The sequence below is a fragment of the Pyrus communis genome, chromosome 3 (assembly GCF_963583255.1).
Source record: "Pyrus communis chromosome 3, drPyrComm1.1, whole genome shotgun sequence".
In the NCBI taxonomy this organism is placed as follows: domain Eukaryota; kingdom Viridiplantae; phylum Streptophyta; class Magnoliopsida; order Rosales; family Rosaceae; genus Pyrus; species Pyrus communis.
The window spans coordinates 15,355,519-15,371,501 of NC_084805.1; the positions used below are offsets into that span (position 1 = coordinate 15,355,519).

Consider the following 15,983-nt stretch of genomic DNA (forward strand, 5'->3'; position numbering starts at 1 on the left):
TATTAGAACACCATTCAGTGATTGCTTCACAAACATGGATCACAAATGCAACTTCTGAACTTAAAAAAAAAAAAATAAAAAAAAAAAAAAAAACAGACATCAAAACTTATCAATTCAGTTTAAACGTGCAATGGAACAGCATCACTACCATAAAAAAATTCCTTGCTCCCTCCCAAGTCCCAACCCATTAATCTATTTCCACATTCATCAGTTAGATATTACTTTAAATTTCAGATTATAGATCAATACCAATGGCCATTGCATAAAGAAAATCTTTGCTCCCATTCTATCAGGTGGATATTGCTTATGAAACACCAAGAAACACTACACTGGACCTAGAATGTAAACGCAATAATGATACAGGGTTATTCTGTATTCTAGGGACAATTTAATCTAAGAAACGCTTTTTAGTCAACTTGCAACAGTTTGACATGGTAGGCCTTGCGAAAATCCCAACTTAGATCTATTACAAAATGATAAATCAATGCCATTACTACCTTTACATTTAAAAAGAAAATATGACAGTTAAGGTAAACCTGTCACAACAACTTCAATAGAAGATAACGAAAGATTGAAACCTGTGTATGTGGATTCTGAACTTCTACTCCGCTGGACTTGTGAGATTTTGTCCATTCCACAAGAGGATCGTGGACGAAAGTTTCAACAACGCTCATTAAAGTCTCCCTATGCATCCTCAGTACTGAAAGTGTGAATTCACAGACCCTCAAAAAGATTCCCTCATATCCAGTGATGCCCAAGCCATCAATCATATTCTGCAGGTGTCATAACAGTCGCCATGAAAATTAATAAGAAACAATTAAGATTGGAAATGATTATATTAGAATCGTTAGTAGATGAAGTATTTATTGTGCTCAAACTAAAATGTTCTAGTCATGTTAGATAATTTTGATAATCAACACACGATGATTCTTTTATTTTTGGATACAGATATCTTCTTTATTTTCTTCTCGCAGAAGGTACTCATCAACCAATAAATAAACAGCCTAAATAAACAGCCTAATTAATTACTTTTTGGTCCAAAAAAAAGAAGAAAGTATTAGAAACTTGCCACAAGGAAAACAACATTTATGCATATGCTTCTCTCACCTGAGTCAGCCTGAAAGCCACCAGCCCAGGCTTCTCCAACTGCAAGCCTTTGTCAAATAAGCAACTGAAATCAACATGAACAGTGTCTCCCGTTGTAGAATAAAAAAGAATGTTTTCACCATGTCGATCACCCAGCCCTACAATATGGCCAACTATGGACCAAACTGCAGTGGTGTGTGCATAAGCAATCCGAACCCTAAACCAAGCAGCTGGCTCAGAAAAAGTGGTCAAGAACCATTTATGGAATACTGGGGGGAACATTGGAAGAATTTTGTCCTTCAGCATCACATATTCTGGTATTTTACCTTGGCATTGGTCATAAATCCGTTTGATATGAGGATTTGTCTTTTGCCTATCAAATTTTCCACAGTTTATATATATGTCTTGAAGTATATGTCATAAATCCGTTTGATATGAGGATTTGTCATAATTCCCATTCTATCATATTACAGTCCTCTGTCAAAGGAATTACCGCAAAGGTGCGAATGTAGAGTTACCTCTTTCTGGGTATTTAGACAGCAAACAGTTTATCATTGCAGTGAACTCCATCATGCAGGCATCTTTCCTGAGGTCATCCTTGGGTTTGTAGAGGAATGGGCATTCAATGCCATCACTGCCTAATAAAACAATCTGAAATGCAAAAGAGGATGATTAAATATTACAAAGATGATGTAATGACATAGAAAATAGCCAGTTCACAGGACATGCCCAAGTGACAATAGGAAAAACTCAGATAACTCTCCGAAAATCTTCTCCAAATCCACAGTTTTTGCTCTTTACCACAAGTTATTTTAGAAATCTATCCGGTCATTATTGGACTCGGCATGTAAATTTAAAAATGATTTCCAGATGGTGATTGGTGATTACAACTTTTTGTTAAGTTAGAAAAAAGGCGGTGGGAGGGTTTGTTCTGCTATTTAGTAACTTTAAAAAAAAATCAATTCATAAGCATTAGGAGGGCAAACCAGTATGCATAAGAAATTTGGTAGTAGGACGCCTTTTCAATATATTCGCTGCTATGGCATACCACAGATTAATCAGTTGAGTTACAAGTATGTTAAGATATAGAACCTACCTTTTTAGGCCGTTGAAGAGATGAAAGAATCTCACCCTCATCACCGATTCCTGATATTGGAGGAAGATCAGTTGCCAAAAAAATATCAAATCTAAGTGAGTCACTGAGCTTCCCGTCATATGTTGGTAGGCTAATAGTTAGAGACTCCTGGATTGGCATGATTATTCCCAGTGGCATCATCCTCTTTAAGGCACTAAATTCAGTTGAGATATTAATTGCTTTTGCCTTTGACTGACCAGGACGGAAGCACAACTTAATTAAGTGATCAATCAGACTTGCAAACAATAGATTGCTGCCAGTATTTCCTTGGCTGAACCCTTTCTGTGCAGCCTGTAGGATTTTTGCAGCTGCCTCCCGCCTTGAAGGAATAATCGACTTCTTTGAAACTGCTGCCATAATCCAAAGCGCTTGTTGTGGGTATTGCCGGAGAATAATTGTGATTATGTTTTTGACCTATCGAACAACTTCCTCATTCTGGTGGCTGGAAACCAACTGTGGTAGTACTGTTAACCACTGGTAATGTTGGCAAATCCTTCAAACATCCTTGCATGATTTTTATTACCTAAACAAAATAGAAAGGAACATAGAATGGAGAAACCAGAGTTTAAATGTAACTAAACAAATTTAAGTTCATCTTCAACATCCAATAGTTACCTTCTCATGAGTTTTTTTAACTCTTTACTGGATGCAGTGCCACTTGTTAGATACATACTTCCAAAGTCAAACCATAGGGTTAACAATCTTGGAAGTGCTTGAAAGAGATTTTTGTGATCCTTAAAAAGCCCCTTGGCATAAAATTACAGTACATCAGGTACATAAGACCACCAAGGCTTCTCAGTGCTTAAATTTGGAAAACCAACAATTGCACTATTTGATGGCATTTTCCTTGCACCAAGTTCAATGTTTTCTTCCTGACATTGCCTGGCATCAGCAAGCAATTCCTCACAATACTTAGCACTGTAGAAATATCCTTCTCCCACTTGGGCTGCAGTTCCCTCACCCTCGTATAAGGACATAATACATCTTCTTTCTGCTTTTGCCTAGCGTGTTGGATCCACCTAGTATAGAGGAGTAGGGTCTTTGCAATTTCTCTATTCTCATTCAAAGCTTGAGTATCACAAACTAAAAGTGGGTGGTTCAGTGGAACCAGTGAAAGACTAGTAATTGATGAAATTGCAGAGGAACCAACAATCTCTACAGGCATGTTCAGGAGAGACTGCTGCAACTGTGCAATGGCACCATCAGATCGCCGGGTGCTCCATAGAAGTTTAGCCTTCTCCAATGTGAACATTAGGTCCACCTGTACCTTGAGCTTCTAGAATCGCCTGGTTTGCTGTCTCATAATGACCAGCCATGCGGCAGAGCTTTGCATATTGAAGCCAGCAGTTCCCAACTTGAGCTCCCAGAGCACTGGCAGCAAAAACCAATCTGCGGAAGGCCAAAAGTGGCTCTCTTGCCCAGAGTGATGGTTGTGTAAACCTGGGACGGTTTTCCAGTTCTCCATCAATTGGGAGAACCCATGATCACCTAGTTGGAATGATTTATCCAAGAAAGTCTCATCAACAAGAAGAGAGTGAAAGTCCTCAAGTTCTCGTAGAAGGTGAAGTTTTACAACAAATGGGTAGGCCCGTACATAGGAATCCATGCCTGCAGCAGCAAGAGGAGCAATGAGCGCTTGCTTTGAGAGGGCAATTTTTTCAGCAACTGAGAACTGATCCTTCATCATTGCCTGGACAATCTTTGCAACATCCATATCAAAGGCATTACTTTCAAAACTGCTACAAAGTAGACCCTCTTCATCAGCTCCACTAAGATACTCATCCATCAAATCCTACCTGCCAAGCTTCCATGCTGCCTGCACACCTTGCATGCACCATGTTTTCTTGTACTGGGGAACCCCAGAGATTAAGGCATCCACATGAGTAACCATGGCCTGAAGGTGACACATGTTTAACAAACAGTTAAGTGGACATCAGAATGCCTTTGAACTGATGTTGGTTCCATCTGCAAAGCTTGTTCTCAAGAAGTTAAAGCCTCTGCCCAGGTTCCGGCTTTTTTGTTTAGTAAGAGCTGGTCCAGCAATTGTAATCCCATAGATTTACGTGAACATGCAAAGCCAGAAAGGCCATCAGGCTCATCTAGGCAGCTGTATATTTCCATTAGGTATGAAATGTCTTCATCATCAAAGATGCCACTTTTATCAGATGCAGGGTTGAAAGAACCTGACTTTCCCCTCACATATGACTCAAAGTACATTAAAGACCTTGCATAAGCCTGGCACCTGGAGGAGGCCCTGGCAAGGGTGACCTTAGGAATTGCTGACAACAGTTCTGAAACATATTTACACTGTACAAGGAGATGCTCCTGATGTGCAGAAGAGTTACGAGTTTGATCCTTTGTCTTTGATGCTAGTGACTGAGAAGCCTGGGAAAGAGCTAATTCTTGTTTAGTGTCATCTACCCATTGACCAAGATTATCAAGGAGAGTGAACAAAGCTTGAAAGCAAACTTCAATTTTCCCACCCTTCACTCCATGAACTGCATCCCCTCTATTATCAGATGCTGCAACATCAAGAACACATAGGATTTCTTCTGTTATGCCATGACGTGCCCCCTCTGTGCCATGACAAACAGCATTACGAACCAGATATGGAAGCAGATATATTGCTGTCTGCATATCATGACGCACTATACCTCAACATGCATTGAAAATTCTGCTATGAGGACCAGTGGCATGTGAAGTCAACTTTCTTATCCAGGAGAATATCCATCTCCTGAATGACATAGATGGCCTGTAAATTGGGCCAACGAATGAAGAATCAGCAAAATTGGGAAGTTGAAACCTAGAGGTTAACCAAGGGGCAATTATCTCTTTAACATAATTGGAGAATCTATCCCATAATCTTTGACCCCTTCTATTCATCTGACTGCTACCATCAGTACTCGTAATCCCAGATGCAGCAACATTCAAAGGCTCTTTGCCCCTTGGAGTGTCTGACGTGGATGAAGCAGCATTCTCATCTAATGAGGCTTCACAACCTGCAATCTTTAACAGTTCCTGTATAGCCAATGCAGCTGAGTCTTGAATTACAGTGTCAGGTGCAGCTCTAAAAGCCCTTGCAAGGTGCTTGTGAATTAACTCATGGATACGGTCATCATCCGAGCATTCAATTTTAAAGCGTTGGCATGAAAATCCTTTCAGTTTAGCAGGGTCAACTGCACCCAGGGCCCTAAGGCAATCAGCACACACCAACTTCAGCTGCTGTCCAACTGCAGTCCTTGATTCTTCTGCGCATCCTCTTAGTAAGGATGTGATTAAAGAACTCAAAAGATCCATATCTGTACCACCTTCAGCAGTTATCAGAGATGTAACCTCTTCCTGTTTTAGGCTCAACAACTTGCTCAACTCGCAAACTACCATATATCTCACAGTTAAGCTCTCATGATTCAAACCATCAACGACATCACACAATCGATCCTTCAATGTGATTGACCCTTGCACTTCTTGTATAGCTTTGTTCACTTCTGTTAGAGCTGAAACACTCGGCAACGGAGGGAACTCGCGTATATGCTGCTTTAGAACTACCCTGTTATTTAGCACAAGTTCTTCCAAAATTTTTACCACTTTATCTAGATGTATAGGATTTTCGTCATGTCTCTCTAAAAAAGGAATAAGGGCAGCAAAAACTTGAGAGATTACATGTTTAGTGCTAGCTGGTGATACTTTTAACAGCTGCACAATGAAAAAATGCAGCACGGAAAGACCCTCACTGTGGAGGGCTTCTTTACCAATAGCATGCATGAGAAGAACCATCAGTTTAGGCACTAAGTAGTAAGATGAGAACCCATCATTTTAATCAGCATCTCAATACTCTGTAAGGATTGTTTATGCAGTAAAATGTCTTCTGCATGGAACATCTTTCTGTCAATACCATTAAGAAGGCCAACAAAATGACTCCTCAAAAAGCTTGGAAGATCTTCACCACAAGTCAGAACTCTAGCAACCTCTTTTATTATCTCAGGAACTCTTGCTAACCTGTAAGCATATATGAAACGTTAATACGTTGGCAGAATTCTTGCATCTGTTGCAGCACAGAAGAATTGTACTAGTACATATCCCTGCTACAGATATTCACAATCTCGCTACTTAGTAGCCAAAAGCAATTAAAATTTAAAGTATTAAAAGAATTCTTCAGGCATATCTGAGTGAAAAGAACATTATAACCAACAGGATGCACTTGCAAAAACAATGGGGGAGAGTACAACTTCATACCTTCTGTTTATCTCATCTGAATCACCTCCATCTAAAAAGCATATGAGTTCGTCCAAAAGGGCAGGTAATGCAGCTGCGAAGATTTCTTGTTTGTCAGAACCAGTCTCTGTGTGGTAAAACTGCAAAGCAACAACTAACTCTTGCACATCTGCTCAATAGAGAGCAAAAGCTAGCACTTTTGGTAGCCAATTAACTATAAGAGGCACCGAATCAGTGTTTAAACACTTGGCCAGTTCATATAATGTTTCAAGTGCTTGATCATCATCCTGCTGAGACACCACAAGTTTCGGAAGAACAACAGGAATCATTTTCCTGATAAGTTCTTCTGTTGCAATACCAAGAATGGATTCTGTAAACTCTTTGACCATAATTGGATGGCTAGACAGCCTCACAGATAAATAATCAAATAGTTCATTTCAAACATGAACAACGCTCCAAAGTATTAGTTCAAATCCTCCTTTAAGATGAAAGTAGCAAGATTTTTGTATCAACTTTGATGCCTTCAGTCTCACTGTCATGTGTGGATTATCAAGCTGATCAACCAACAATAAATGAGAAAACAAGAATAATTGACTGTTAATGTCAACTCATTATTTCTGCTCTTGATTCCAAAAGAGTCTCAAGGATTTGGGGGTCTTTAGTTTCTGAAAAGGCATGCTTCATTATGTTAAAAAATTCTTGTTCTTTACTTTTACTTGACGCGTCCTCATCAGGAAATAAGCAACTCAAAAAAGAATCCTCAAGGAATGAACAAATCTGAGTGCAGAATGCATCTCTTACAGCCTTCTTACCATTAAGGAGTAAATATTCAACACACTTAATCCTTTCAAATCTAGACACAATCAGATTCCGTATGCTCCCATGTGCAAATATTCGGCGAATATTTTTCACACAAGCAACTTGGACCTCTTCCGATGATTCATCGTAAAGAAGTTTGAGAAATAGAGACTGCAGATGGGCAAAATCACAATCCAAACTAGTTTCTCTGTTGTGCATATCAGGCGGATGTATCACTTTTGAACATGACTCGGTATTGAGTTGAACACTTTTGTCACACTTTGAACACCAGAATCCTTGCAGAAAATAATCCACTGTCTGGCTACATTTCTCATTTTTCATATTTAAAACTAATTCACACCGACTTCTATTCATGCCATCTCCGTCATTACAAGAACCATACAGGCATGACAAGAAACCAAGAGAAGAGGGAATAATATTCTTAACCTTCCCACTTCTCTCTCCCCCAAAGAACCTGCAAGTGTGAGAAAAATGTAATTTGAGGAACAGAAGAGTTAGTATAACCTTACTACTTCTACAATCACATCATCAGGACTCTAGAACTGATCATGCAAGCATAGGGTAAGCCAAAACTACAAATGCATTGCAAATAATTCCACTCCTAAATACCTCAGAATACCATTTCCATTTACGTAAGAATGTAAAAATTGCCAAGTTTCCCTGCATATTGCCATCCATGATAACTCCTTTCTATTTGCGTGATATTTTTCAAGTAAGAAGATAAGTTTCATAACTTTCTCTTTTTTCGTCAATGAAGCCTCCAGCAACATTAATTATTAGATCCCATTTTCTATCCCCAGGCATTATCAATATATTCATACATTTAAGAACTTTTATTATATATATTACTAATAATGTATGTGAAAAATGCAAGAACAAATAAGTAAAAATTTAAGTGTTCTCTTACTCAACAAGCCTTCTTGATATATGTGGAAGCCAACCGATACCAGACCACATGACAATCACAGGCATCGAGATTATAGCTTCAATAATAACTTCTTCAAATTCATCATGAAGGCCCAAATCCTGGACTTCAAGCTGAGTTTCAGTACTTGTTATATGACCAAGTTTGCATGCAACTTGAACAGAGATACATTTAAGTTTCCACAGAGGATGAGGGTCAGGAACTACATGTGGATAGGTGTATGGAAGCTTTAGGACGTATACAAGGTCTGCATCAACATTCTTATTTTTGAACCCTGTACTCTCCATCATTAAGGGGCCCGAATATAAACATAAAAATATTAACATTCATTACCATGGAATCACAACTTATGCATGGAACTCCAGTATTTAACAATTAAACCCCAGAGAATGGGGTATAGTAAGAAGACAGACACAAGATAATCTAGTGCAACAATAGCAACCAATTCCCAGCATCACTAAAAGAGAACTATCAAATTTAACCTTGTCTTTTCTACATTATAGTTTTTAAAAACAAAATGAAAACAGTCTAGGTAGTGATACTTTAACCTGGCATTTTCAATAACAAACACGCATACTGGAGTTCCATATGGAAGATCTCAGTCACTAATGCATCTCTGACAACTAAGACTCATCCTCCGCAGAAACTTTGATCAAGAAATGAGATTAATGTGGATACAAATTTCTTCCTCCTTGATCTTGGACAAAATTGCACCTACAAAACAAATCACACCTAAGGTCAAGGCCAAAAGCCTCATGCGCCCGTGATGAATGGGGGGGGCTTTGGCCGAAGAACCTCCGATGTCAAAGTTAGAATTTTGAGGGAAAAGTGTTTGGAGAATTTTATAGTATTTTTGCAAGAGAATTGGAAGTGAACTTTGAGGAGAATGATGGGGTTTAAATAGGAGAGTGGCCGGCCTCCTTGGATGAGAGAGGACCGGCCACCTAGCTCCCTATGTAAACTAGGTTCTTGATTTGTGTTAAATTGGGAGTTATGGAATAATTAACTAATTAATTAGTCAATTAATAGAATAATTGCCTAATTGATTAGCTAATAAAAGGGGAAAATGAGGTAGAAATTATATGGCATGGCCGGCACCCTTGGGAAAGAAGGTGACCGGCCTTATGTGTGTTTTTTGGGAGTTATTGGTGGTTTATTTGGCTATTAATAGATTAATTAGGTAATAAATCTATTAATTAGCTAATTAACATAATTTAAAGGGAATGTTTTGGGAGTTACCTTGTGGAAAGGATTTGATGAGGATGGATGAAATAGGCTTTGAATTGTTACCTATTTTGGGCACTTTTGACTTGGTTGAAAGATAATTGCCCGCTGCTCACGCGCAAGAATCCCGGTGTGCCTCAAGGGTATTCTTGTTCTTTTTTATCCAAAGATCCACGTGTCACCTTGTGATTATTTTTGGCTCCACAATTAAAATCAACTGTGAAATCACGCCTCTTTCCTGATTTCAGAATGGGTGCCATTTATTATTCAAGAAGGTGCACAAAATGAGATGATCGAGACTCGGATACTCAGCATTTACCAAAAGACAACACCCAATGTACTTTGAGAAAAGATGAAAGAAAAGGAAGAAAGATCATAAAAGATTGCCAATTATCTTGAAAGAATTTAAGAACCAAAACTGAGATAACACATCAATATGGCAAAAACAAGACCATTCTTGAGGACCCATCTACTTACTCTGCAAAAGCAGTATGCTGTGAATTCCTTCCAGGTATATGGAAATATCAAGTGCAACCTGAAATTCCTTGCTTTGCCTACATAATATAACTCTCATTTAGTAGTAGGTGAAAATGAGTACGCTAATGAAAAGTCCACAATTCTAAACCAACATACCTGCTGTCATACCCGGGGCATCCATGCATACATCTGACAAAAGATGCTTAGTGACAGATTGGTCTCTGGATATCTACAGAAGGCAATGCAAAGCAAGCTAAGAGCTCTTAATGCAGCATCTAGTCTTAAAGAATCAGGATGGACACCAGGAGGTTTTACAAATTCCACAAAAGAAAGTAGCGACTTAAGCATATAATCTGCACAATTTTCTCTTTCACAAGCAACTGTATGAGTACGCTTGCATTCCCCCTGAGAATTAGAATCCAAACTCATAATATCTTCATCTGCTTTTTGCCGTTTATTCTTGAAAGTATCCAAATCCTGTATGGGCCTTTTTTCTCCAACCCTCGAGTTTTCATTTGATTTATCACTTAGTGATGATAAACTCTGACAGTTACAATTTGTAATTCTCCATCCAACAAGATTGGGACTAAGTACAGACTCTACAGAGAGAGCTACTTTTAGGCAATCTATCAACGAGAAGCAGGGTTCGGGATAAGAAATCACATAAAGGAGAGACTCTGGCCTCCAGATATTAGGGGGGGCACATTTTTGTAATCCGTATGTATACATTGCACAGTGCAACCTGAAATAGAAATTATTTTCAAGACCCTAGAACAAATCAATCCCCCAGATCTGTTACCCATACATAGTGCATGAATGGCTAAAAAGAATAAATAATTTTCCTCAAAGAAAGCAGATGAAACATGATTATTAACCTTAAGCTCCTGGCTTTTGGTTCTCCCCATTGAATGAGAAAATAAATCTACTAAATCGGCAGCTGTTAGCTCAACAACATCTTCAGGGCAATTACAGTGTAATGCATCATGGCAACCACCCAAGGACGAATCATAAACAATGTTTCTGCAATGTAAGCCCAAGTTTTGGCATACCAAGGTAAAATTAGAATATAATACTGGATGTAAGGATTTCATTTATAAGTCTCATATACAAGCAAAAAAAAAATTCCCCAAAAAGAAACTTATTATGCCACAAAGACCACTAATACATAATGATGACCAATAGCACTAATGACTCTTTCAACCATGCACTACAGACCACATAAACGTGTACAGGTTTGCAATACCTATCTATATATGATATCTACCAAAGTACATCATGCATTACCTGTCTTTACACGTCTAAATTCATTTCTCTTCTGTTCATGCATAATCAACTTGAAACCCAGCGCTGTGCAGACAGTCCGTAAACATCAAATCGTGTATAAACCCAACTCGGAGACAAGTGCTTCTCAAGCATCGAGAATTTTAATGGAAAATAGATCAGCACTAAACTCAATAAGACCCTAAGAACCACAAGCGATGTTTTTATATGCATAAAAGAACATGAACTAATGAGAGAGGTCTACAACATGGTGATGTGATTTAAGGGGATCAAAAATTAATACTAATCAATTTGACCAAAAATAGTTCATAATTGTAACATAAAGAGAAACATTGCTTTGAAAGTTCATTTAATCGGGTGACTTTCACTTTGCACTCCAATAAAATTCTAATAGCAAACAATCAAAGTTTTGAGCATTCAACTGAACGCAGGAAACCCCTCTTTGTCCTCCCTTAATATAGTTGATATCGACTGGATTATATTCTGATAAGGAAGGATGTCATAGTTTATCCCTGATCCAACAACACGTGCAAATTCAAAACATGCCTTCCATAAAATTCACATAGTTAGCATTCTACAGAATAAGGATGCTTACATATCTGAAACTGAATCAGCTTTGTAATATTTCTTTCAAGTCACGCTAAAACCATAAAATTGACTTTTACACTAAGATTGCCAGCATAAACCAATTGATGCTCACCATCTGCAAATCAGCATCCCCATGACATAAGAGGGAACATGCGTCCCGAACAAAAGGCACATTAATGAGTCCTTCCACATACAGAGTTCCTTCGGTTAAGCATCTAACAACAATCTTTATCATCCAGGTTGCAAAAGGTTGCCACCTTGTTTTGCCCGTAAGGTTAATCAAGACACCAATCCATCATCCGGTCTATTACTTGCCGGAAGATCCCCAAGATAATCGGGGTCATCAAAAATTCCATTGAAGGACTCACAAAAACAGCTTAAAGTCAATTTAGTCGATTCCGTAATATTTGAAACTTGTTAAATACTCGAACTAAGCGATTAACCTCTTGTTGAACATTGCATTCTTACCTCGAACAACAAGCATGGAATCAATGAAAAACTGACAGTAGGCATCCGTGCTCCAGTACGAAGTAGCGCTAAAAGTGGTCCAACGGTCTCAAATATTACTCCATGCCTAGAACTAAAACAACGGAAACTACTTTTGAGCATAAAATTGCAACAAAAAGCAATCAAAATAACCACAATCACGTAATGTTCGCGCAGAATGAGCTCATTTTTCAATCCCCAGAATGAGCTCATTTTTCAATCCCCAAAGCTGTTTTCAATTTCCCAAACGAAGCAAAAGAAGCAGAAAAGCAATTAAAAGTTCGTGAATGAAAATTGAAGTCGCTTGCTTACCGGAACGAGGGCTCTGCCAAGAAAGGCAAGATGCGACCGAGCAGAGGAAGAATTGCGGTGGCTTTTCCACGGTGGAAAACTCCGGGCAAATGCCTGGCAGTGATAACGATGAGCTTCAATACAGCTATCACTTCTCGCTCGTTCGCTGCAGACAGTAAAAAATTACGCTCAAAACGCCGTCGCATTGTACTTCACTAGAGAGACAGACAGACAGACAGAGAGAGAGAGAGAGAGATGAGGGGACGGGGGTACCTGAGGGAGATGGAACGACGGAGGCGTGGAGGAGGTCGGGGAGGACGGCGCGGAATCGGGTCACCAAAATCGTCGTCGTAGCGGTTGTTAGGAGGGGTGGAGGGGGCCGCTATGCGTTCTCGGAGCTCGTGGACGAGGCTCGACAGGTTCGCTATTCCCCTTCTCTCTCATGCCCTCTCTCTCTCTCTCTCTCTCTCTCTCTCTCTCTCTTCTTCCCTCCTAATTTCGAAGTGAAAGAGTGAGGGTACCCTCTTCGCTCCCCCTCTGTCAGAAAACAGCCGCCTCCCTCGCCATTGGGCCCATTTTTGCATCTGAGTTGGGCCCAGCCCAAAGTGATGACGTCACTTTCTTTTTCAGTTTCAAGATGTCTTTTGTCACTTTCTTGCCTTGCTCTTGCCTTAGAGCAATTCCAGGGTTGAAGCCCTCTTCTCAAGCTATTCACTATTCAATCCACCTTATAAACAGTAATTGCCTTTAATGAACAGTAATTGCCTTTAATGAACAGTAATAGTCATGACAATAGCCTTTACATCTCCACCGTTACACTTCAATAGTCCTGGCAATAGACAATAAAATATTAGTATTTTTTTTATTTATAAAATAATTTTAATTGTAATTTCAGATAAGATTTTTAATCGTTCTCGTTGCGCCACGTGTCATTATCCGAAGTATTATTAAATAATACAAAATAATTTTATTTGTAATTTCGGATAAGATTTTTAATCATTGTCGTTGCACCACTTGTCATAAAATCCAAAAGGACAATTATTGGGGATGAATTTCTGATAAATTTTTTAATTGTACTTGTTATGCCACGTGTCATTATCCAAAAATACAATTATTGGTGATGGATTACTGATAAGATTATTAACCAATCACGTCGCGCCACGTGTCATAATCTGTTTACAATCTTTGAGGATAGATTTCCATCAAATTTTTAATAAATGACGGCATGCCACGTAGCATTATGTACAACCTAATCCTTTCTGAATCCTCTATATAATCCACCATCCATCCTCACAAATCTCACTCCAATTTTCTCAAGATCTCTATCATTATTCATAGTTTCTGCTTCCTTCTTCACAAAAATCTGTATCATTATTCATAGTTTCTGCTTGTGCTTGAAGTTCCTACACAATGTGGGAGAAGAAATAATTATAATGAAAATAAGTAACAAATAAATAATACAAACAAAATAATTATAATGTAAGTAGGTAACAAATAAATAATACAAACAAATAATTATAATGCAAGTACGTAACAAATAAATAATACAAACAAATAATTATAATGTAAATTTGGGTATCAAATAAATAATATATTGTTACCTGATCCGAGTAATTTTCCTCACTTCGAATATTACTACTAGCTTGTGCCAAGGTGTCTCTCCACGTACTAAACGATTGGCTAAGTAATTTCCAACGACTGGACATCGATTCTTTGGTTCTTTTCCCACCAATTTTCTCAAGATAATTGGTATGAATAAGACTCCACATTTCTCGCAACTGCATCTCATTACCCGTAAGCAAACTATGAGTAACTTCAACCTAGCTAGTACACAACGCAACATCTTCAAGAAGCGACCAATTCGTACATGCATCAGTAGTCATTTTGTTGAAAAAAAAAAATGGATTGAAACTTTGAGAGAAAGAAAGGAATGTGATTGAAAGTAGTTGAGAAAATATGAAATTGTGGTGTAAGGTAGATGATAATGAGAAGGTATTTATAGAAAAGTAAAAACAATTTTTTTAAAAAAAATTTCAGATTTTTTTTTTTAATTTTTTACAATTTTTTTTTAATTTTTATTCAACAATTAATCTCTGCCGTTGGATATAAAAAAAAGTTGAATTCCAACACTGCAAATTGTGCCACGTGTCACAACGGTAACTTTTCTTAATTTTGAAACTATTTTGTCTTTTATTTTTTTTATTTATAAAGCATATTAATATCCACCGTTGATCTCAGATCGAACGGTGGATATTAAATAAGATTTTTTTTTTTTGACCGTTGAGATCGAACGGACCGTGGGAAGCCACGTGGCTTCCCAACGGTAACTGAAAAAGCACTGTTTTTTTTTTTTTTCTGATTTTGTGTCGGCGACGCGCCCCCACGCGATAGTGGGGTGCATGCGCCTGACAGAAAAAAAAATTAAAAATGGCCTGACGTCAGCGCTGACGTCACATCCACTCGGGCTCTTGGGCTGGCAATTCTCCACGAGCCCAGAGCTCAGATCTCCACCTCCACTTGGGCTCTCCAACGCTAGAGCTGGTCCACAGGGCCTCGGGCCCCTTTTCTCTGGCCTGTCCCCCGAGCACCCAGCAACGCTGGAGTTGCTCTTACCTTTGCTCTTCCAAAACAGCTGATATGCACTTGGCAATGAAACTATTTATATAATCTTCCTATCATAAAGGGAAAAGAAAAAAAAATACTGACTATTTGCATTTAATAAAGGGAAATTTACGTGTTCACCTCAATTAAGAGATGACACATGAGAGCATTTTTATCCCTTTTTTGGAGGGTAAGGGCAAAATCAATTAAATTGCATTAGAATTGTCTTTGTGCAAGTTCACCCGTTTGAGAAGTAGGAGGGCAAAAGCAAAGGTAATTACTATTCCCATATATATTTTTTATTTTTATGTTTTCTTGAACTTGTTCTCCGCATGTCTATATTTTTCAAATAAAGTCTAATTCTAATTAATTATTTTAAATACAACAGAAAATAATAGCATTGCAACAAACATAATGTGTGGTATGGAGAATGAAGAATATAGTTGGTTATTAATAGAAAAAGGTTTGGTAATTTTTTGGATTTTTACTGTTAGAATAATATTGATTGTTGATTTTCAAAACTATTACCGTTGGATGTCCGGGATCTCGCCACGTGGATGGATGACTGCAGAAAAAGCAGCAAAAATTATTTATTACTTGGAAATCCAACAACTGAGCTTTTGGATTCAGAATGATACGTTTGGCCTTGTGATGTACTAATGGGGGGCTCTGTCTACTGCTGATCCAAGGGGCGCAAAACCGTGCAATGATTGCAAGAGCAACCCAACGGGCTGCTGCCCTTACTCCATCAGCTCTCCAAGTTTTACAACGGTGGACCGCTTTTTTATTAGGCCAAAGACGATTCAACTCAATTACTCTATCAATTAGATAATCAGTAAAGATGTTCTAAAATAATCA

At 38.4% G+C, this 15,983-nt stretch overlaps 1 pseudogene; it reads right to left on the reverse strand.

Annotated features, from left to right (window-relative positions):
• Positions 1–1,072: 1,072 nt before the first annotated feature.
• Positions 1,073–10,783, reverse strand: LOC137728257 (serine/threonine-protein kinase ATR-like; annotated as a pseudogene).
• Positions 10,784–15,983: the final 5,200 nt, after the last annotated feature.